Genomic DNA, 25,231 nt, shown 5'->3' on the forward strand with positions numbered 1-25,231 from the left:
TTTTTGTATATGAAAAAGTAATATATATTAATCTATTAATTATGATTGTCTCTGTTCTTTGAGAACATAATACAGTGTATGCTATGATGCATCATAATATATTTTTATTGTTGCATTACACTGATTTGGCCACATTGAAAAACCTCTATATTCAGAATAAATTCTCTATAAAATATTTAACATGGATTCTCAGTAAAATATGTATATGTGCTTTCTTTTACCAACATGCAGAAAATCTTTCACCAATGTATTGTTATACCAGAAAAGCATATTATTTGATATAAATACCCAGTTTCTCATCATAGTGAACTGACCTTTTGTCTTGCTATGTTTGACAATACACAGTTACTGAATGTTGAAAAAACCTACAGTGATTTTTCCCTTGAAAATATTCCCATCAAATGTTGTACTGTCAAAGTGATTTAGGCCACTGTTTCTGAAAATGGTTAAAGGTACTTCCTTTTGCTACACAAGTATTTGCATGATGAAAGCAATCATATATTGTCTGTCTCATTAGGAATGTTTTCTACCCTTATCACAACTTCTTAAAACAATTGACAAAACTCACATGTACACAAGCAATCTTTTCTGGAAATCCCTCCTAAGAAAAATTAAAAGAAACAAGTGGTATAATCAGAGTATCTTAATCTGTGAAGGATAACTGATAGAGATTTATGTTGGTATACAGATTTATTTGCCTGTAAGAGTAACATTAGAGAGTTAAATGTTATTGACACCAGATTAGTCATGTCATCAACAAAATATTGCAGCGGGCTGGAAAAAAGGGTTGCAGAAGTTTTAATTTTTTTAAAGAATAAAATTGTTCAGACAAATATGAAATTCCAACTTTTTAAGATTTTATTGATACCATCAAAACCTTTTTTTTCTGAAATAGTTTACTTCTGGAAAAAAAAAGCAGCATCTCAGAAAAGATTCAATATATATGTTTTATGCTTTTTAATTTCTTTTGTGATATGCCACCTGGATTTCATCTCTAAAAATCCACTGTGGTATTGAGAAGCCTGTCATGTAGTCTGCCTTTTCAACACTAAGGGAGAAGCTGGTATCAAATTATCAAAGTAAGTATTATATTACTGAGGAATCAGAAAAACAAAAGTTTTGTACTGGGTGTCATGGTTTAACCCCAGCCAGTAACTAGGCACCACGCAGCCGCTCACTTCCTCCTCCCTCCTCAAGGGGACAGGGAGGAGAATGGAAAAAAAAAACAAAACCCAAAAACTGATGGGTTGTGATAAAGGCAGTTTCATAGGATAACAAAGGAAGATAATGATGATGATTGATGATGATGATGATAATAACCCAACAACAATAACAACAATCATAATACAAGTGAGGCACAAATGTAATTGCTCACTGCATGCGAAAGAAAAATAAAACCCAATGCCCAATCTGTTTTCCAAGCAGCTGTTCTGGCTAGCTTCCCCAGTTATATCATAGAAACATAGAATGGTTTGGGTTGGAGGGGACCTCAAAGATCATCTAGTTCCACCTCCCCTGCCATGGGCAGGGACACCCTCCACTAGACCAGGTTGCCCAAAGCCCCATCCAACCTGGCCTTGAACACTTCCAGGGATGGGGCATCCACAACCTCTCTGGGCAACCTGTTCCAGTGCCTCACCACTCTAACAGTAAAGAATTTCTTTCTAACATCTAATCTAAATCTACTCTCTTTTAGTTTAAACCCATTACCCCTTGTTCATATATGGAGTATGATGCTCTGTGGTAGGGAATGTCCCTTTGGCCAGTCTGGGTCAGCTGTCCTGGCTGTGCTCTCCCAGCTTCTTGTGCACCTGGCAGGGCCTGAGAAGCTGAAAAGTCCTTGGCTTGGTGTAGGCACTACAACTACCTAGCAACAACAACAAACATCAGTGTGTTATCAACATTATTCTCGTACTAAATCCCAAACACAGCACTGTACCGGCTACTAGAAAGAAAAATTAACTCTCTGCAACACTGTGAGGGGATAGCTAAACACAACATAATCATTTTACAAAAGTATGTGAGCGATACAACCACCAAAGGGTCAAAGACTTGTATAATTACATTTAGAGGGCATGCAAAAACATGTGAACAGCGACCCATGAAACAATTTCCAAGATAAAGAAAAAAGAACAAAATAAGCACAAGAGACTAAAAAAGGCAGGTCATCCTGCTGAGCACACCAGAAAGATGACTGGCAAGACTGAAAACAAGATTAATCAGCATTAGGAGCAGGTGATGAGAGGAGGGTGAGTGGGGAGCACAAGAACACCAGGCATAAGTAAAGAAAACTGGGGAAGAAAGAGGTCACCTGCTTCAGTGCTCACTTTTACGGTGCTGTTTAGCATCACCTCTGCTGCAACATATACTTACAGCTGATTTAGAATACAGATATTAAGAACTAACAGGGTTTTATATGCAGTGAAAAATAGTGATAATGATTGAGAATTAGCCATTAGCACAAAATGTGTTGTTAATGAATGTTTTGTTTGTAACGTTATTTAAAACTGGACTAAATTTTAAACACTCTCATCACAGAGATATCTATTTCCAAGCTGATATGTATACACACACACACACACATACTCAGTTACAACACATACTTCACTCTACACAGGATATCTACTTGTTATTGCTATCTAGTATTTACCAAAATCTATCCAAATTACTATGACGATAGGCTTTACACCACACAACAGTAGAAAATGAAGCAGATATTAAACCAGATTAGGTTATAAGACAGTTACCATTACAGCTACACAAACTGAAACAAAAGTCCAGGCAGACCAAGATGAGTTCAGAAAAAAGCCTGACAAGTCCTTGTCCCGTGGCCTTGCAGGGTGACTACAAAATTTGTGGCCTGTTACTAGCAATGGTAATACAATATTTCTTGGGCTACTGGCCTCAGTGTGCAAGAGAACATGCCTCTGCCTTACTTCTCTTTTCTGTGTTAATTCTACACAAAAATTTGGCTAGTGCAGAGGTGGAAAAGAAATTCAGACATACGCATCCTGAAATATACTGAGACTTTGCTGTTCGAATGACATCCTTCACTACAGTCAAATCTCTGAAATATATTTCATTTAATTCACATAGGTTGAGAGTGACGGAAGCAAAGTTGAATATTCAGGATTTACATAATTTGATGTTGAAGATACACATATCTGTGTTTAAGCAACTGAACAATGTGAATTTTGGAAACTAGCAGTGGTCATTGTGCCTGTGTCTGAAAGAGCAGTCTCCAGATTAGTTCTAAATTAAATTTGCTCCATCTCCTGTTAGTCTTCTAGCCACAGAGATGGAAGATTTCTGTGGGTTACTTGCAACCAGCTCATGGTGTCTGTGCCTGATGGGAAGTTTGTATATTGAACATGTTCGGGCAGAAGAGGGTCCTTTCTGTTTGGAAGGATGTGCACTGACTGTGCCAGAGGCTCCACTTGAAGGCTCAGTTTATGCACAGCAGACAAGTGTGTTTAGTATGTTCAATAATCTTAAGACTATTCTCAAAATGCAGTGTAGACAAACCTTGTATTTATAACAGAGGCACACAGGCTAGTTACCTACAGTAGTATAATTCTCAATAAAGAGATAACTAGAGGAAGTTTTTTGGGTTTTTTTTTTTTTATAAATACTGTTTGGAGAAGTAGCTAATCCTTTTACAGAAATAATTTGGCAATGCATTCATTTCTTTTTGAACAGTTGCACAGCCATTATAAAGACAATTTCTGTTTTCACTGTTGAAAAGTCTGTGATACTTCTGCAGTTACTTCATTACCTTCTTGTGTTCTTCTAAATTTACATGTAAATACATTATGTATAGATAGCCCCAAATCACTTGAGTCAATACCTCACTGAACTGTTATAATTTTCGTAGAAACAAATTTATCATATTGATTGTATAAATTCTGTGAGAATAAAGAGATATCTTATTTATACATGTGCTAGAGAAGTCCTTGGAGATTTAGATGTTTAATGTCTCTGCAATAGACTTACTGGTGGAAAAAAAAAAATCACTTCAGAGCTCTTTGAGTTCTAACTCCTGGTCTGCTAAGAAAAAAAATCTGAAAATTTGAAGACAAATGTTATGTAAAAGATAGTGTAATCAGACACCATCATTGTTCAATTCAGGTGTCTAGTTTCAGATTTTGTTTGTAAAATAAGCTCAGTAAATGTGTACTACAATGAATGTGCTGGTTTTGGCCGGAATAGACTTAATTTTCTTCTTAGTAGCTTGTATGGGGCTATGTTTTGGATTTGTGCTGAAAACAGTGTTGATAACACAGAGATGTTTTAGTTACTGCTGAGCAGTGCTTACACAGAGCCAAGGCCTTTTCTGCTTCTCACACCACCCCACCAGCCAGTAGGCTGGGGGTGCACAAGATATCGCATACCATATGACAACATGCTCAGCATACAAAGCTGGAGGAAGAACAAGGAAGTGGGGGGACAATTGAAGTGATGGCGTTTGTCTTCCCAAGTAACCGTTACACATGATGGATCCCTGCTTTCCTGGAGATGGCTGAACACCTGCCTGCCCATGGGAAGTGGTGAATGAATTCCTTGCTTTGCTTTGCTTGCGCACATGGCTTTTGCTTTACCTATTAAACTGTCTTTATCTCAACCCACGAGTTTTCTCACTTTTACCTCTTGCAGGTACATGCAGGCAAAACAATCTGTGAGTGGATATATCATTCATATTAAGATAATGTCATGAACAGTCTCTCTTGAGAGCTAATGATTCATCAGATACCATGAGCTACAAAGAATGGATGAATGAATGACCAATTTCCTGTGTCATATTTAACATTCAAGTATTAGTTGCTACAACAGATTTAAGCCCAATTTAGAAGAAGTAGTTCAGAGTGGGCAAGGGAAATTGGCCTACAGAGGTTGCCCAGAAGCAAAGAAGAAACATCTGTTAAAGATGATGGGTCCTACAAAGCCATTAATCATGCTTACACAGAAAAAATACAAAGCCTATGAAAAAAAGAAGAAAACCAGCATTAAATAATTTCAGAAAATAATTAGAATGTATACCACTGTATACCAAAATCTCACTCCATAATGATAAATATGGAAATAAGAAGAAATGGAAATGTGCTCTTGACAGCTGGAGTTTCCAGCTACAAAAAATGGATTTCCAACTCTATTAGCTCCAACATACCTCAAACAAATTTAGACTACTATATTAAAGCAGTTAGTAAGAATTCCTGCAAAGTATGGACTAAATTAATATTTTCCTTAAAAGTTTATATCGACTAATGGCAGCAAGGGCAGCTAAAGACCATTTACAAAAGCCTTGCAAATAATAATTAAAAAAAAAAAAATCTGAACAAACCCAAAACCTTGGAAACATTTCTATAATGCTAAGTTAGGAACAGAGAGCAAGGTTAACCACTAACTCCATGAATGTAGCAAATTAAATTAAAGGCTGTCTATGAGCAATATTTAGAGATTCATTCCTCTGAGTATGCTTTTGTGTTTTGAAAAGGAGCTGGCATTGGGCAATAATTTACATCTCTGGCAGAGGCAGATGGAAAAAAAATAAACTTTTGCTTATGAGGTAAATTTTCAAATATCATAATACATATTTCATCTACACAAGAAAACTCTTTTCTGTAACAGTATTGCAACTGCATTCTAACTGGAAGTCAATTCATGTAAAAAATTTCTTCTTTTCATTTTTAAACAATAGGAAAGATAAATATTTTTAAAAAATCAAAAAACATTTTTTTGTCCCAGTCAGTCTACTATATTGTTTTGTCTTCAGCCTATGAAAGTAAATGTCAGAGAACAGAAATTTAAAATAAACATATCATTTTGATTTTGAATTATTTAACATGCTTCTTTGTCCCTTCACCCATATTTAAGAATACATTAGAGTCTGTTTCCAACAAAATGAAATATCTCAACCTTTAAATCACACTGCCCCAAATGCATTTTACTGTATTTTACCTGAATCAATAAATAACTTTAGTCCCCTCACATAATTATATTCTTTAAAGGAATTTCTCTTTTCAGAAAGAATACTTCTGTTTCTAGATGTGATTAAATATACTACAGTTTTTATTTATGTTTGTCCCAACATCTTGCCTTGTTAAGCTTTTAGGATCAAAGTCTGTTCAAAAACCTGTAAAGCTGAGAGACAATATGGATTTTCCTCCCCATTAAGCTCCTTTATTCTTCCATAGAGAAAGCCAGAATAGTTTGCCTGTAGCATTCTTAAAGCAGCTTTCTTATGGTCAGTTTTCTGGTTCTTTTAATTCATCATTTTCTGTGCTCTGATATAGAATCATAGAATCATAGAATGGTTTGGGTTGGAAGGGACCTTAAAGTTCCAACCCCCCTGCTGCAGGCAGGGACACCCTTCACTAGACCACGTTGCCCAAAGCCGCATGCAACCTGGTCTTGAACGCTTCCAGGGATGGGGCCTCCACAACCTCTCTGGGCAACCTGTTCTAGTACCTCACCACCCTCACAGGGAAGAATTTCTTTCTAACATCTAATCTAAATGGACCCTCCTTCAGCTTGAACCCATTACCCCTTGTCCTGTCACTACACTCCCTGATAAACAGTCCCTCACCAGCTTTCCTGTAGGCCCCTTCAGGTACTGGAAGGCCGCAATTAGATCTCCCCAGAGCCTTTTCTTCTCCAGGCTGAACAATCCCAACTCTCTCAGCCTGTCCTCCCAGGAGAGGTGCTCCAGCCCTCTGATCAGCTTCATGGTCCTCCTCTGGACTCACTCCAACAGCTCCATGTCTCTCCTGTACTGGGGCCCCCAGAGCTGGATGCAGTACTCCAGGTGGGGTCTCACAAGAGCAGAGTAGAGGGGCAGGATCACCTCCCTCGACCTGTTGGTCACACCTCTTTTGATGCAGCCCAGGACACAGTTGGCTTTCTGGGCTGCAAACACACACTGCCGGCTCATGCTGAGCTTCTCATCAATCAATACCCCCAAGTCCTTCTCCTCGGGGCTGCTTTCAATCCATTCCTCGCCCAGCCTATAGTCGTGCATGGGATTGTGCAGACTCACGTGCAGGACCTTGCACTTGGCCTTGTTGAGCTTCATGTGGTTTGCACGGGCCCATCTCTCCAGCCTGTCAAGGTCCCTCTGGATGGCATCCCTTCCCTCCAGCATCTCGACCACACCACACAGCTTGGTGTCATCGGCAAACTTGCTGAGGGTGCACTTGATCCCGCTGTCCATGTCGCCAACAAAGATGTTAAACAGTGCCGGTCCCAGTACCGACCCCTGAGGAACACCACTCGTCACCGTTCTCCACTTGGATATTGAGCCGTTGACCACAACTTTTTGAGTGCAACTATCCAGCCAATTCCTTATCCAGCGAGTGGTCCATCCATCGAATCCATGTTTCTCCAATTTAGAGACAAGGATGTCATGCGGGACAGTATCAAATGCCTTGCACAAGTCCAGGTAGATGATGTCAGCTGCCCTCCCCTCATCCACCAACACTGTCACCCGATCATAGGCCACCAAATTTGTCAGGCACGATTTGCCCTTAGTTAAGCTGTGTTGGCTGTCACCAATCACCTCCTTATTTTCCATGTGCCTGAGCATAGTCTCCAGGAGGGTCTGTTCCATAATCTTGCCAGGCATGGAGGTGAGACTGACCAGCCTGTAGGTCCCTGGGTCTTCCTTTTTACCCTTCTTAAAAACGGGGGTTATGTTTCCCCTTTTCCAGTTGGTGGGAACTTCACCGGACTGCCAGGACTTCTCAAATATGATGGAGAGTGGCCTGGCCACTTCATTCACCAGTTCCCTCATGACCGACGGATGCAACTCATCAGGTCCTATGGACTTGTGCATCCTAATAAATTCTGCTCTATCTTGCTAGCAGTCAGGAAAAAAAACCCCAAAACCAAACAAAACCAAAAAACCCCCAAGAACCGACCTCAACTAGATTTTCTTTCATAACAGCAGAATTAGCAGTCATATTCTAATTTTTCTAAGGAGGCTGGAAAAGGGAAGATCATCAGTGCAGGGGAAGCAATTGTTAAAGGTTTTTCTTCTGTCTTCATCTGTTGAAGGTTCTCCTTTCCTCATTAGCCCTAGTTTCCTGATATGTTCTCTCTTGCAAAAACAGAGATCACCCAATCTCCCCTTCACCAATGTAATTATGAAAATTATATTTAGATTCTAATAAAGTACTTGAAGGTGTAAACATTGGTGGAGGAAAGAACAAGTTGCTCTAATACTTTAATTATTGCTATTGAATGCCTCTGTTTCCCTCACTTCTGCAGAATGAAGAATAAAGAGTAATTTGGATGCTTTGAATTGCTCTCTGGAAGAGTCTGCGTGTGTCTCTTCTACCAGGGACTAAAAATCTAACTAAGGCACTGTAAGCTACATCCCTAAATTAAGGCAATAAGGGTACCCTTACCCCACACCCCTGACACTTTTCATGACTGTACTGGTTTTATCTGGGATGATAGGCTTAATTTTCTTCATAGTAGCTCATATGGTTCTATGTTTTGGATTTGTGACCAAAACAGCGTTGATAACATACCCATGTTTTAGTTATTGTCCGAGTCGTACTTACACAGTGTCACACTCAGATTGCCTTTCAGTAAGTAGACTTCAGTAAGAAGTTGGGATGGGACACAGCCAGGACAGCTGACCCCAACTGACCAAAGGGATATTCCATACCATAGGATGTCACGCTCAGCAATAAAACCTGGGGGAAGAAGGAGGAAGGGGGTGGGGTGGGGCGTTCAGAGTGATGACTTTTGCTGTCCCAAGAAAACGTTATGCATGATGGAGCCCTGCTTTCTTGGAGATGGCTGAATACCTGTCTGACGTTGGGAAGTGGTAAATGAATTCCTTTTGTTTTGCTTGCTCTCAGAGCTTTTGCTCTACCTATTAAACCATCTTTATCTCAACCCACTAGCTGTCTGACTTTTACCCTTCCCATCCTACTGGGAAGAGTGAGCAAGCGGCCATGTGAGGCTTAGCTGCCATCCAGGGTTAAACCATGACGATGATGAGCCACCTACAAGCTTGAATCAAAGTGACCACGTGACTGAAATAAGGCAGTCAGAAAAAGGTAAGAAAAGCAAACAAAATATTGGGAAAGGTAGAGGCTACAAAAGAGAGACACTATGGCTACACCTATCCTAGTAAGCTACACCTATCCTAGTAAGCTGAACAGGAGCAAGACACTAGATCAAGTGTATGATCATCCATAGTGGTATTTTGCTAGCACACTTCCTGACAGGGTTTTGGCCTATGCCAACTCGTGTTCTCACATAAGAAAACAACAGAGATGAGATGACTCTGTTCTTTGGGGGGAAAAGGGTTTAGCCATAGGGAACTGGACAGTACCATGCAGACAACAGCATGGTAAGCACACTAATAATGATACTATTGTATATTTATTTAGATTATTAAAATGTTATTTAGGCTAGCAATAAACTCCTACCATTATGTATAAGGTATGTTCAATTTGCCCACAAGATTTTGAGGGTAGCACGTTCCTCTGGCTTGTTTTGAAATACTCTTTCACCTATATTTGCCCTTATGAATAAAATACTAGCATAATCAACCTTCCTAAATCACCTTTGGATAAATTCCTGACCTTAAAGTGAGGAAGGTCAAGGGCTTTACTTGTTCATATTTACCTTTTAACATTTAGAATGTAGTAGCATAATTGTATAGGAGGCTAAAGGCATAAACCACTGAAATGCTTCTAGTACCACGGGGAAAAAAAACAAAACAAACAAAAACCCAAACCAAAACAAAAAAACCACACCTCACCAGCCTCAGAAAAGTCAAAGTCTGAATTTATCCCTAAAAAAAATAATTCATTGAAGAAGTTTAGTTATTTTAGTAATTAAAAAAAATTGACAGAGAATCTTTACTTGAAGAGATGGGCTTCACCTAAATGCAAATGGAACATGCCTAATGGAACTTAATTTTAGTGAGAAGAGAGATAGCATTTTAAAATTAAAAGCTATAAGAAATCTGAGTTCAGATGACTGTACAATTTAGTAGTTTTGAAATGGAGTCATAATAAGCAGTATTCAATGAGAGTATAAAAAAAATAAAGATCTGATTAAGTATAGTATATAAAAATAGGTTCTTGAAACAAGTCCAAATATATACTTCTGTACAAATACTACCTGACTAAAAATGAAGGTCTTAGACCTTGCAGACCAGTGGTAAATGAAATAACAGGGATTATAAGCATTTTAAATATTGGTTGAGAAGGTAATCAGCGGAACACTCTAATGTGACTTGGTAGAAACACTTTACAGTTGCATTCAGTAGTACAGTAAATTGAACAAGCTAAGAAATCACATTATGTGTTGAAAAAACAAATACAATATATAAGTTAATTGTATATAACCTTCTGACCCTATATTTACAAGGAAAATATTATCATCTTAGATGTAAATTCCATACTTAAATCTGGAAAATTTAAGTATTAGTATTATACTATCAACTATGTCAAAAACATTTACAAATAATCCTAAGAAAATAGAAAAGCATAAACCTCAATCACAATTACGTATCTCAGCTACAGGATTGTCTCGTCCCACTCAGGGGGTGAGGGTGAGGTTAACGTTTTAATTCTCTGCGCGGTAATCAGAAGTAACGACAATTACTTTAGAGGTTCAAACCAATCATAAATTTACTTAAAACTCAGTGGAACTACAAAAGATAGAGGCTTGGCAAAGGTCATAACAATGCTCAAAATTTAGCAGAACTATGAAAGGTAAGGGTTTAGTAAAACATGTGATGATATTACCCTAATGTGCCAAAAATTAAGTTAGAGACAGAGTGATAGAAAGGAAAAGAAAGAGAAAGAAAAGAGAGAGAGAGAGAAAGAGAAAAGATATCACCACCCTTGGATCCAGCAATGTTCTCTGCTTGTAGTTGTAGTCTTCAGGTGGTGGGCGCGCGCTGAAAACTTATGTTTTCCCTTTTTATAACCCAGTGTGCCCACCCCATAGGCGGGGGTCTGTCATCACTGAGCAGGCACAGTATGTGCTCAGGAATGTTCAGAAATGTGCTAGAAATGAGTTGGTGGGTTGTGGGGGTCCTGGGGGTCTCACTGCCTCCCCTCCCCCCTTTTCAGGGCTGACCAAGTGAGTGGTGATCTGTCACAGGCACATGGTGCACAGGGCACAGATGGTCTTTGTTTACGTGTTTCAGGAATAGAGGAGTGGTCTCACAAGATGTTATCCTGCCTCCGCAGGCTCCGTTCTTGTTCAACACTCCCTGGTCATCATCAGCCCATCCCTGTCCATGTCAAGACGGGTGTTTGCGACATTCACTTCTTATCAGGGCCTTACAGGGATTGCTGAGAAAAATACCGTTAACTGTCTGTGAACACTGATGGACTCTAGCAGCCATTAAAAATAGGACATGGAGACTGATTGTAATAGAAAGGGTATATGGAAGAGATAGCTTCTGCTCCCTTAAGGATATATGATCTGAGCCTTTTCAATGCAAAAAGGGGTAATAAGAAAAAGGGGAAATCATAAAAAAATATATAGATACATAAATCTGACAGACAAATGGTAAAGTAGACAGTAAGGAGAACCACAACTGGTGAGTCAGACTAATTGATAAGAATACGTGGAATGGAGGAATGTTTATTTCAGTAAAATTATCTGATTGAAGACCAGGGCAAATGGGGTACTAAGGAAAAGGGAGAAGCCATAAAGAAAATATGCAGGGACACAAATCTGATAGACAAATGTGATGGAGACAAAGATAAGAAACATCACAAGTCACACTAATTAATGGGCCATCAGAAAACTTCAGGCAAATCTGGGCTTTGATACTAGTAAGTATGCAGGATGTCCTTGGTCCTTTGATACTGGTAAGGTCCAGGATGTAAGCAAGATGCATGGAACCCATGGAGGGGGTAGGAGGAGCTGGGATTCAGCCCGGGGTGCTAGGTGGGCAGAGGGGCCATACCAGTGCTTGAGGGATCCATGAACGTGCACATGCTTGTGAACCTGGAGAGTGTTGTGTGTGCTGCACTAGTGACCTCCTGCCTCTGCCAGCCCAAGAGGAGGAGGGGACGTGGCTGTCTGGGCTTGTGTCTGGTGTGAGCCCTGTACGTGGGTGCTGTTGAAGGCAGCGCCTTGTCTGTGGCAGGCTGTGTGACCGGCCGTGTCGGTGGGGAGTGTGAACATACGTATCTCTTGGGTAGACATTCAGTCTTGCTACTGGTTGAACCTGCAAACAGGGAAGCAACAGCAGGGCAGAGACCTGGGTCCCTGGGTCACGGGGCAGGGCTCCAGCAACTGGGCAGGAGGGGTCCTGGGCCAGAGCTGTTGGAGGCAGTGGCCATTTACAACATCCCTTAGCAATGTTTTTTTCATATACATGATGATTTTTGGAGTTTCTAAGCAAGACAGCACACGAAATCTTTTTTCAAGATATTATTATTGAAGTTTCTGTATATAACAGTTATCACAAAATAGTCACAAACCATATTCTTGTGTAAGAAAAAATTGTTTGTGAAATGCTTTTTCCTTCATGGGGTGTGGTTTATTTTTTTCATGAAAGAGTCAGAAGCAAGAATTCTGCCAAAGAATCAAAAGGCATGAGAGGTAATCAGAGTGTAAAATAAGAATTCAAGAAATATAAAACCAGTACAAATGAAGCTAAATTAATTATTTGCTTCAAAGTTTATAAGAGAGGCTAGTAGAAAGATTTGAACATTGAAACAATTTTTAATGGGGATTAGTCAGAGTAGGTATTACATCTGAGTAAAGAGGATTTAAAAGAAATCAATGAAAAGAACAGTAAAAAAATTCCAGTATCTTATGGTATATGCAATGAGTTCCGGGGCAATTCAGACATGAAAGCAGCTTTGCAGAAAAGGACCTGAGGGTCCTCATGGACCACAAGCTGAACACAAAGCCAAAATGCACCCTTGAGGCAAAGAAAACCAACAGCCTCCTGTGCTACGTTAGGAAGAGTGTCACCAGCAGGTCATGGGACGTGTCCCTTCCTCTCTGCTTAGCACTGGTGAGGCCACGTATGGAGTGCTGGGTCCAGATCTGGATTCCCCAGATCTAAATTTTTAACTCCGGCGTCTAAATGTACGCTTCCATTTGGATTCAAGGCAAACTAATATCAATTATGTCCTAATTAATATAGTTATAACTTACAGATGTCATGGTCCTCTGGTTTTGCTGCACAGGACCTTAGAATAAGAATGCAGGTTGGAGAAGTGTCTTTTCTGTGTGAAAATAGCACCAGAGATATCAGGACTATTAATAAATCGCTAAAGGTTAGGGAATGCTTATTGAAGAAATACAGCCTTAGGAGCTAGGTGTTTCAGCATTTACAAAGAGCAGGTACCCAATATATGTAAAACATACCAAAAAAAGTAAATCAAATGCATATAACAATTTTAAGGAGACCTTTCCTATAATAGTAAGCTTTTATCTTATGGTTTTGGGTTTTTTAAAAAAAATAGTTCTGGACTAATAATAATTATTTTATTAGACTATATAGATTGCAATTAAACAGTACATTTGGGAATTTCTGTATAGAGGATCTTTCTTTGTCCCACATAAAATGCACTATCTGAGGTGCCAAAAAAAAAAAAATGGTGGAGACAACCTCAGCTGTAATTTCAATGCAATAAATTGGTGGAGGAAAAATAAGTTATGAAAGTTAAGATTCAACACCAATGGCATAATACCCCTAGGAACTCTGTTATCTTGTCCATTTGCATTATTTTTATCAACACTATCATTAACTGCAAACAAAACTCTTAGCCAGAAAAAGTATTAAATGAAGCAAACAAAACATCACTATATTTTGGCAGCCTGTACAGTTTATGTACTCAATATTACACACCAGTTTGATATCATGGATTACATTACATGATAGTCATATAACATATGAGAAATACAAAAGTTTGAGAATTTCCCAATGAATCTTTTTTACAGAATGGTTTTACTAATTTGTGATTTTTCCACACTGAAAAATTGAACAGTCAGTTTCCTTTTTCTTTGTATTACTGCTATATAAAATACATGTATATAAAGATTCTAAGTAGTCTTTCTTGGATTAATCTGTATGTGCCCTAGGAAAGTATGTAGAGAGCTACTTAAAAGTCAGGAGGATTCATACATAAAAAATTATCATAGTACAACTGGTTGATAATGTAATATCTAAAGTATACAACCAAATGTACTACTGAAAATCAATAGTCTTATTTTCAGATGATGTGAATAAGTGTTCTACCTGTCACTGAAGCCACACTAAAGCTGATCCAAACCCACTTCAGACAGCAATGTCATATTACTTTGCAGTTTCCATATCTCTTAACTTTTTAATAGGTTCAGTCTGTGGTGGTATTTTGTGACAGTCCAGCAGAATAAACTTGAAAAACAAACCGACAAAAAGTATTTAGAGTGGTTCAGTCACTCAAAGTTATTGAGTTGCATTGGTTTCTAAGCCACCTCCCTGCTATGGTATTGTGTCTGGAGCAGTAATTGCTGTAAAGATCCCAGACTTCTTTTATGAAATTAAAAGTTGACTGGATCCCCATTCTTCTTCATTTTCTGTATCTTGTGACAGAATATTAAATAAAATGCAGTGTAGTAGAACCAATTGAACTAATCTGATGTTAGTAAGTGAAATCCACTGGGTTTGTATTAATGCATAGCAGGTAGAGATTTTCCCCAAAAAGTATCTTTTCTGTATTGTCTAAGTTCTAACATATACCACTATGTTCATCTCAGAGATGAACTTGACATGTCTTATATTTCCATTGAACTATTTAAAGTTTTTTAGTTTTTTCTAAACTTTATGTGAGAAAAAAAATGAAAAATCAATAGTGTTTTAATGCTGCTACTGCAGAAATGTACTCATGTTCTGAATTACTCTCTCTATTCAGTTCTCACTAAGTAGGTCCAAAGACAAGAATAATTTGAGAGAGAAGGGTAATCTGTCCTTGCAAATATTCATGAATAGCATAGCTTTTAGTTTTCACACAAGAGGATGTGAATACTTGGTATTCTCTAAGTTGAGTACCTATTATACGTAGGCACCATAATTCTTTATCTTCTATGGTGTATAATGAAACAGAAATAATATAGTATCTTTCTTGGATAAGTTTACTTCATATTTCATTTTCTGTATTCTCATTTGTGGAAAAAAATATTTCACAAGTTGTTTTTACTGTTAGTAGAACTAATTACCTACTTAACAAGATAAAAATTGTCAAACTGCCTATGAACTCTTTAATCAAATGAGCAGCAAACAGCTGTTGAATCTCTGCTGTACATTACTGTTATGAGGAAGATGAAGATGCCAAATGATTTTATTTACTCAAAATATATTCATATTTGGTTTGTGTTAAGTAAAACAGTATTTTTAAAATATTCTGTTATGAGTAGTAGCTGTGATTTGCTTTGTTGCATTAACATTAAAGGTAAAACACCTGGCTGCAAAGCACCATTAATGAACATTTTCATTCTGTAGTTTTGACATTTAGGTCTGTGGCAGTGCAGAGAAGCTTTTACAAGCTTGTTTGAAGTGCTTCCATAAATGCATAGCTTCAGTGTCATTTGTGTATTTCTAGGTGTCTTCCTATCATACACATTTGTTCCTTTTAATTTAAAAAGCATCCTGAATTTGAAGATCTTTGCCACAAGTCACAGTTAATGAATTCATGTGAACAATGTTCCTACACATATAAAAGCATCCTTTATAAATACCATAGCCCTGGGTACAGATATGAAAAACAGCTAAGTAATCATGTTGAAGATTTATATTTGATTTCAGATTTCAGCTGCGTTGTTAGTTGCTTTCAATTTTTAAAGTTAAGGCCTCCTTTTCAGCAAAATCTGTGCTGTGTTGATACCTTTGTTGCCAAATCACAGCATTGCTCAGATTTGAAGGAACTTCTTGACATCATCTAATCCAGTCCTCGAAATGACGCTCTCTCTTTTGTTTGTTTGTATAGCCCTGTGAACTGAGTTTAGGACCATATATATACTATTCTCCCTTAGATAATGATTTGCTTTGTGTTAAGGAATACCAGGAGAGGCACATCCACCTCCTGCAGCTCCAGCCCAAGACTCACTTTTACCCATCTGCTGAAGTCCAAATCGGTGCCCCAGGGACTCGGGGTCTCTGCCCAGGCTGAAGGGTGCAGCTGCTGTATTCCCATTTACAGGTTCAACGAGTAGTGAAGCTGAGGACGTGTCCCTCACACACACAGCCTCCACTGGCTCCACTAGCTGATGCTGAGACCGCACTGGCTCCAGTAGCTGACACCACACCCCCCTTGTGACTCCAGTAGCTGGCCCCCAGTACTCTCACACCAGTCCCCTGAGTAGTTTGCACTGAGTCTTTGCAGCACACATACACACAGGAAAGAGAGTGAGGTTACACAGATAGTTAAGATTTATTAAGACAGAACAAGCCATGGCAATCAGGTGCAGAGCTAAGCCAGAACAGCCTACTGACTGGCCCTGTTTTATACGTGACCAGCTGTTTTTAATACCTTTTGCTGCCTATACCCCATCTTGGTTCCTCCTTGCTCCCCTTTCCCTCTGCATGGGTTTGTACAATCCTACAGATTCCCTCACCCCTCCTAGTCTGGTGTCAGGTCTTCCTCCTGGTTTACAATTTACCACTTGCAAAGTCCAGGTTCATCTTCATGGAAGCAGGACTTGTAGTTTCTTGACAGGCCATCAATTTGTGTGACTGGCAAGCTTTGTTTCTTATCATTGTCTCCATGGTTTTTTTTCTGTCAGGTCTACATCTCTGTATGCTTGGAGTTTTTTTGTCTTCATCTTTTTTTGTCCTCTCAATTATGAAGTTTCTGATCAGATAACCTTGCTGAAATACACACTTTCACACTCCCACATACTCTTATCAATTAGTGTGACTAGTCAGGTTTGGTTTTCATCACAGCCTCGCACTAACAGTGATGACCTCACCAACAGGCCACAGTACCAGCAGCAGACAAACAGAACAGATTGGTGACAAGAATGTATTCTATTAACAGTTCAAAGACTGTCAGACAAGATAGGATGGCAGGCCAAGTCCAACTAGAAGTCCAAATCATCAAACAACTTTATGGCAAAAAGAAAGATCCGAGGTCAATTCAGGAAATCTATCCATAGGTCAGGGTTAAGATCAGGCCCAGAAATCACCAGGCAGGTGATCACCATAGCTAAAAGGCAGTCCAGACTTTAGGTCTGGTTCAACAGGGTGCATGGACATAGCATGCTAGAGATCAATATTCTTCCAACATACTTCAGCCAGAGAAATAAAGTTCAGGACTTAGCTTAAATACAGCTTCTGTGCTCATGGGTAGGGTGTGCAGGTGGGAAACCCCAGGTGAGACTGATCAGAGTCATTATGTCTTATTAGTGTACTCAGAACCCTGACAATAAGGATACTATGGGAGAGCATGTCAAACATATTGGTAAAGTCAGGACCAACATCATCCTCTGTTTTGCTATTATCTACACAGCCAGTCAACAGACTATAGAATACCATCAGGTTGCTCAGGCATGATTTGCCCTTGGTAAATTCATGCTTGCTCCTAAAAATCACCTCCTCCTTCATTTGTTTAGAAATTACTTCAAAGAGGACATTTCCTCTATAATTTTCCCAGTGGCTGAAGTCAGGCTGACTGGCCCATACTTCTCTGAATCCTCCTTTGTCTTTCCTTGAAGTCAGATTTGACATTTTCTTTTTTCCCCCTAATTACCATGACTTTTGACTGATGATAGAGAGTAACCTCCCAGTAACATAAGCCGGGTATTTTAGCACCTTTGACTGCATCACATCTGATCTCATGGATTTGTTGGACTTGTGTATGTCCAGTTAGTTTAAATGATCCATAACTTGATCATAATGTACCGTGGGAAGTGCTTCACTTCTCCAGACTGTGCCATTGGATATATAAACCAGATATGTGTACCAGATTTAAAACTTCCTAAGGATTGCTGTGGAGAAATTACACTGGCTGAAATTATCTAAGGAAATGGAGATGACTACCCTGAACTACTGAATTGATATGTTTTAAATCTTTAATTTGTGATGAAATTAATCAAGCTTTAGAAGTGTCTATTTATTTCTCGTTGATTGTAAAGGAAATCTAGGGTATCTAGGTTATTCTCTTTCAGATTAATACTCTGTCTGCCTTACAGATTAGCAATGCACGATGAGAATTTTGCTGTTCTTTACTTAGGTATCTAAAGTATGGTCTAAATGATATATGGCTACCTAAGGCTTTTTATAACTACTTCCTTGTTATAATATAGTCACTATAATGCAAACAGTCTTGTGGCTTTCTACTAATGTTCATTTTATGGAGTACTAATGAAAAGCAATAGTCATCTTGGTATAAGTGCTGAGTCGATGGACTTCGAATTTATAGAATACTGCACACTAAATAATCTGAAAAATCATGCCACAGGTTTGTTGAATCCAGCAGTTGAAGATAATGCTTTTGGGCCTGTCTTCACTCTCTGTAAAATCAGGGTAATAAAACCTCTTTCACAGAGATATAGCCATAACATTTGTTGCCTAATTATCAGAGTATTCCTATACTGTTGTAATAAAAGGTAAAGAGGAATCATGTGAAATAATAATTTTTTATTTAGAAGAGCTCCAGATTAACGTAAGGTATATAAAGCCTACAGCCATACATTGAATACTGGGGAAACAAGAAAATTGAGGAGCTGCTTATTAAGGGAACATTGTCCATGTCATGGACGTAATAGGAAAAGTTCATGCAAGTAAAGATGGTATCAGAATTTATACAAAAAGAATGATCAAATTAAGGTTTCTGAAGCAAATTTCTGTTCCTAGTCTTTACATTGCCTGACTTTGAAATCTTAATAGTGACTTAAAACAGATGAGTGTGCTTGTAAAGGTTTATAGCCACCACCAGTAGACAGTTTTATGGTTTCATTTTGTTCTAGTGTTGTCACTGATGCCACAACTAACACAAGTAAATAATTTATTAGGAGCTTTGCTTCTGGAGACGATTTTACATACTCGTATTTCCACCTATTTCCCCTTCACTTAATTGCATGTCCTTCTATTAAATATATATGCAAGCTGCTCTCTTCATGTTTTCCAAGCAAAGCAATTGACTCTGGATTGATTTGAAATTTGTCTAATGTTTGCTGAAGTTCTACTGGGAATTCAGCTTCTATAAAGAGGAGATCTCAAGGAAATTGTGTTTAATTTGAAGGAGAAAACTTGTAAAAATCTGCTAATAACATATTTAGTATGAGTACTTGTTGTCAAGTCGATGATACAAAGCTAGATACAATTCTTGAAGTTAAAAGTGTTCAACTACCATCATTTCTGATTAGAAACATACACAGATTTTCTGATTTGTTTTAAGTATCTTTAGAGTGTACTTATTTTTGCATACCATTCAGTGACATCAATACTGAATTTGTCTTTTTTTTTTTTTTTCCCCCTAAAATCTTTTACTTTATCATATATGTTTCCTGAGATGGAAGAGCAGATTTTTGAAACTGATTTACTAGTTGTTAGGTCCTTACGGTTGCACAGAACTTTCCTATTGCATTACTTTAGACATAGATTTGTGTGTACAGTGGCAGGCCACAGAGGACCCATTTAGTATAGTGCAAAATTTGTAGATTTTGCTGTGATATTTTGTCAAGGAATAATGCACAAAATTTTATACCATTTTAGTTTTATGTTTAAAATGACAATTCAATTAACTTTTCACTCCATTTAATAATTTCTCTATCTTTCCAGAAAAGTAGTGAATATATATATATATTTCTTACATACGGTGTTACCAGTCAGCGTCTGTAAAATAGGCAATGAGAAAAATAATGACATCGCTGCTTTCTCATGTAGTGGGAAGCTCAGACTTTATAAGCTTTATTAAACTCCCATAGTGAGGTGGTGAGGGGGAAGGCTCTGCTTTTGTTTACTGAACCTGATATTCTTCAAGTAGTGAATCCAGAAGTAGATTTGTGTACTTATTAACATCCAAATAAACTCTCAGAAAGTGTGATCGAAGTAGATGTATTGTTTAGTGTTTTTTAAATTAAATTCCACTGTGAAAAACTAAAAACATTTAGCTAAATACAACTAAAACTGTTGTGCTGTTGAAACTACCTTGATTTAACAGACTAGGAGAAAGACACATAGTAACGTGAGGTAACCTGTCCAAGGTAATCCAGCAAACAAATAGAAAATATTGTCTAGGAGTACCAGTCCACTGTTCTGTGCACTAGGAAACAATATTCCTCATAAATGTATATTCATTACTTTTCCTTCAATAATTTGTTACAAATACACAGATTTTTTTTTTAATCTTCCTCTTTTCTTCTTCCCTCACAATGAAAAAATAAATCTGCCTTACCACTGAAATCCATCTTATTTAATTAGCCTAGTATTTCTTAATGGCTTCTCAAATGAGTAAAATTGTCAGCAATAATGGAATAGCTAAATGGTATTAAAAAGGAAATGCCTGAGAAATTAAAAACATATGTAAAAGATACAATTAAAGACTTGTCATGCCTTCCACTATCATAGCAATGCTGAACTAACAGGATTTACCTTAGCAAGACTCCAAGCATTTGAAGATAGGGAAGAAAAAAACCCAAACATAACCCTTGAAATGCTAAAAAGCTAAAATTAAATAAGGAACAGAATAGTTGTAAGGACAAAAGAAAGAGGGCAGAAATTGTGAGAAATGGAACTCTGTGAGGTATATTAAGAGCATGATGAGATCTCATTTATGACTCAATTTTTACTGAATAAGCAATGTAAGAAAAAAGAAAAAAGATACAATTTTACATGCGTAAGGGCATTTTTGTCCGTAACACATATCTACCTGCTTACTTTAAATACTCATTTTAATTTTTTAGTCTTAGCTTGAAAAACATGCACAGGAATAGATTTCCCATCTTTCAACTCACACAACCCATACATCTCATTATCAGAATAAACACAGCAATGAAGGGGCACATAAAATCATTTGGCCTTTCCTTCTCATGTGTTTTGCCACACATTCAGAGTACATTACCAGATTTTTTGGGACAGCACGCAAATTGTCACTAGCTGATCTGTGTAGAAGGGTGGATTGAATGACAGTAAAATGATAACTTGATTGATTCCATGAAGCATGTTTATGAATAGAAATGAAAAAATACCCCAAAGAGATGCATTGAACTTAAGAATTGTATGCTGATTTTCCACAGTAAGCAAAACATATTTGATAACATTTTTTTTTTCTTCAATTCTTAATCTCAAATATCTACTTTGTTCAGTTAGGAGGAAAAAGTTATGACCATTTTTAGAAAAAATCTGTGTGTGTGTGCATGTGCGTGCATGTATGTGTGTTTTCATAGGCATGATTATATTCCGAAGTATCAAAATGTAGGTTTCTCTTTCAGTTCTCATGCTGCTTCAGACTACTGAGTATAAATATCTCCAACTTGAGACAGAAAGAGTAAAATAGGGGTTTGAATAGCTAAGAAAACACCAGAATGCTGATAGGTCCATGGAAGCCCAGATGGTTGATGATTTCATAGTGATTTGGAGAAAATTTTGCCTGGTTTGGGTAAACTTGTAGACCCATAGGAATGGAAAACAGAGCATAAGCACTGTAACTTGAAATTTTGAAACATTTCCTTCAAAACAATTGATATAAAGGAATTTTACATTTTTCTTTCAGTAACTGAGCAATTTTCATTCCTCTAGGGAAAGGGAATAGATCACACTTGCATTTTGTCATTGTTACTATTTTATGTTATGATACTGAAGCTTTTAATAAATAAACAAATTGATTTCTAATAGTCTTCTTCTCATAGCTGAGAGACTTGATCACTTTGGAACAACTTTTATTTCTGCCCAGAAACAATGGGTGTGTCAATTAAAAAAAAAAAAAAAAAAAAACCCAAAAAAACCCTCACCAAAAAAACCTTCAGCAGTGCCTATGAGCGGCAACAACATTGGTAGTAGCAGAATTAATCACTTAATTGGCATCCCCAGGGCAGCACTGAATAACAATAGTTCTTATGCAACATTTTTCATCTGAAGATCTGGAAGTGCTTTATAGTGGAAGGTAAGTCCCACTATCTTCTTGGGGGGGGGGGGGGGAAGCAACTTTACAGCAAGCTATAGTGGAGCTTTCACCAGAATTCAAGTATGTCAACTCACTGTTCATGCTCATCTGTCACAGGTGATTCATCTCTTGTTTCAGTCACTGACACATTAATTAGATTAAATTTCCGTTACAAACAGTAGATTCTGTATAGAGTGAGTAGGTATGTTCAAATGTGTGATTCAGTTGCCTAAGTTCAGATGTTGAACATTATTTTTTGAGACACCTTAGCTTATTCAATGCATTCATTGGCAGATATGGAGCTAGCAGATATGGCAGAGGACACAGTTTACCTATAATCTTCCAGAGCAGCAGTTAGAGGCCAGATGGAGTAAATTAGGACATCTAAAATGGCCTTAGGAAACTGTGTTTAAGTAACAGACTCCTGCCACAGCTAACTGGATTCAGGTTTATGATGTAGGGCAACTTAACAGCTCACAGTGATCATAGTGGACGCTTAGACATTTGACTTCATATATCTGAAGCTCAGATAGAATCATAGAATCATGGAATGGTTGGAAGGGACCTCAAAGATCATCTAGTTCCAAACCCCCTGCTGCAGGGAGGGACACCCTCCACTAGACCACGTTGCCCAAAGCCCCATCCAACCTGGCCTTGAGCACTTCCAGGGATGGGGCCTCCACAACCTCTCTGGGCAACCTGTTCCAGTGCCTCACCACCCTCACAGGGAAGAATTTCTTTCTAACATCTAATCTAAATGGACCCTCCTTCAGCTTAAACCCATTACCCCTTGTCCTGTCACTACACTCCCTGATAAACAGTCCCTCACCAGCTTTCCTGTAGGCCCCTTCAGGTACTGGTAAGCCGCAATTAGATCTCCCCGGAGCCTTTTCTTCTCCAGGCTGAACAATCCCAACTCTCTCAGCCTGTCCTCCCAGGAGAGGTGCTCCAGCCCTCTGATCAGCTTCATGGCCCTCCTCTGGATTCTCTCCAACAGCTCCATGTCTCTCCTGTACTGGGGCCCCCAGAGCTGGACGCAGTACTCCAGGTGGGGTCTCACAAGAGTGGAGTAGAGGGGCAGGATCACCTCCCTCGACTTGTTGTTCACACCTCTTTTGATGCAGCCCAGGACATGGTTGGCTTTCTGGGCTGCAAGCGCACACTGCCGGCTCATGCTGAGCTTCTCAGCAATCAATACCCCCAAGTCCTTCTCCTCGGGGCTGCTTTCAATCCATTCCTCACCCACCCGATAGTCGTGCTTGGGATTGCACTGACCCACGTGCAGGACCTTGCCCTTGGCCTTGTTGAACTTCATGCGGTTTGCACGGGCCCACCTCTCCAGCCTGTCAAGGTCCCTCTGGATGGCATCCCTTCCCTCCAGCATCTCGACCACACCACACAGCTTGGTGTCATCGGCAAACTTGCTGAGGGTGCACTCGATCCCGCTGTCCGTGTTGCTGACAAAGATGTTAAACAGTGCCCGTCCCAGTACCGACCCCTGAGGAACACCACTCGTCACTGTTCTCCACTTGGATATTGAGCCGTTGACCACAACTCTTTGAGTGCAACTATCCAGCCAATTCCTTATCCAGCGAGTGGTCCATCCATCGAATCCATGTCTCTCCAATTTAGAGACAAGGATGTCATGCGGGACAGTATCAAATGCCTTGCACAAGTCCAGGTACATGACGTCAGTTGCCCTTCCCTCTTCCACTGATGCTGTAACTCCATCATAGAGGGCCACAAAGTTTGTCAGGCACAATTTGCCCTTAGTGAAGCCATGTTGGCTGTCACCAATCACCTCCTTATTTTTCATGTGCCTGAGCATAGTCTCCAGGAGGGTCTGTTCCATAATCTTGCCAGGCATGGAGGTGAGACTGACTGGCCTGTAGTTCCCTGGGTCTTCCTTTTTTCCCTTCTTAAAAATCTATCTAAACAATAACCTCTACCCAGTTACACTTGAAAAATCATCATTTATCTGATTATCTGCTAAGAAAAATAAAATCTTTTAGTCTTTTAGTCTTTTGCAACTGTGCAAAATATTTCCCTCTGCTAGGATTCTCCATCCTCTGCAAAGGCACTTTAGAGTGTATAAATGTCCCAGATAACCTCATCATCCTGAACTGTCTGGTAAGTTAACTAATATCTTTAGTTGCTGTAGTGCTTTTTGGTTATGTATATTTCTGCAAAAAATATTTTGAAGCAAAATATTATTATACAAAATAGTTCAGCCTTCTAATGAATTTTTTACAATACATCTAAAATAACTGAAAAAGGAATGCAATTTATACAGCTTTATAGATGGGGAATCTAATGCAGAGAGGAGGAAATAATGTGTTCAAACCACACACTCTAATAACTAGTCAAAGGTTCTGTTCCAATTTTATCAGCAATTTAAGTGAACTGAAAAACTAGAGGGAATCAAAGTCTGCGTTGCTACCTCATTTTCCTCTTATGAATTCCCAGTCTTACGTTGGTTTTAATGCCATTCAGGATATCACAAAGAATTAATAATGCTAACCAAAATATCTTGTTTTAGTTGTATTTTTTTCTCCAACAATGACCAAGCTGGTTACCCTAAACTACCTTTGGTAGTACTGTATTCCTAGTGGAAACCTGAACTCTAAGGGCACAGAAGTATTAAAAAACCCATAGGTAGCTCCAAAATAATGAAAACTGTCCACTCTATATCTTTAAGGATCATAGGCTGACAGATTTTTTCTGGGGAGAAAGGACCTCAGGAGGTCTCCAGTCCAACCTTCTGCTCAAAGCAGGGTCAGCTCTGAGGTGAGACCAGGAATCTCAGGGCTTTGTCCAGTCCACTATAAAGCACTTTCAGATCTTCAGATGAAAATTATTGTATAAGAGCTATTAATATTACTTAGTGCTGTCCTAGGAATGCCACTTAGATTCTACTGTTATTAATGCTTCTGTTACCTGGAACCTCCTCCAGTATTCAATAACTTTGAAAGATGGTAGAAAGCTGCCTCACAAGGAATTCTGACAGTTTTCTCAGCATTTTTTGATTCATCCCATTGAGTTTCAGGAAATTGTACAGGTCTAGTTGTCTCAAGAATCCCCTGACTTGATCCCCATCCACTGCTGGTCGTTCTCCTCCTTGAACCCTTCAACTAATCACAGATGCCTGG

The sequence above is a fragment of the Grus americana genome, chromosome 1 (genome assembly GCF_028858705.1).
Source record: "Grus americana isolate bGruAme1 chromosome 1, bGruAme1.mat, whole genome shotgun sequence".
NCBI classification, from domain to species: domain Eukaryota; kingdom Metazoa; phylum Chordata; class Aves; order Gruiformes; family Gruidae; genus Grus; species Grus americana.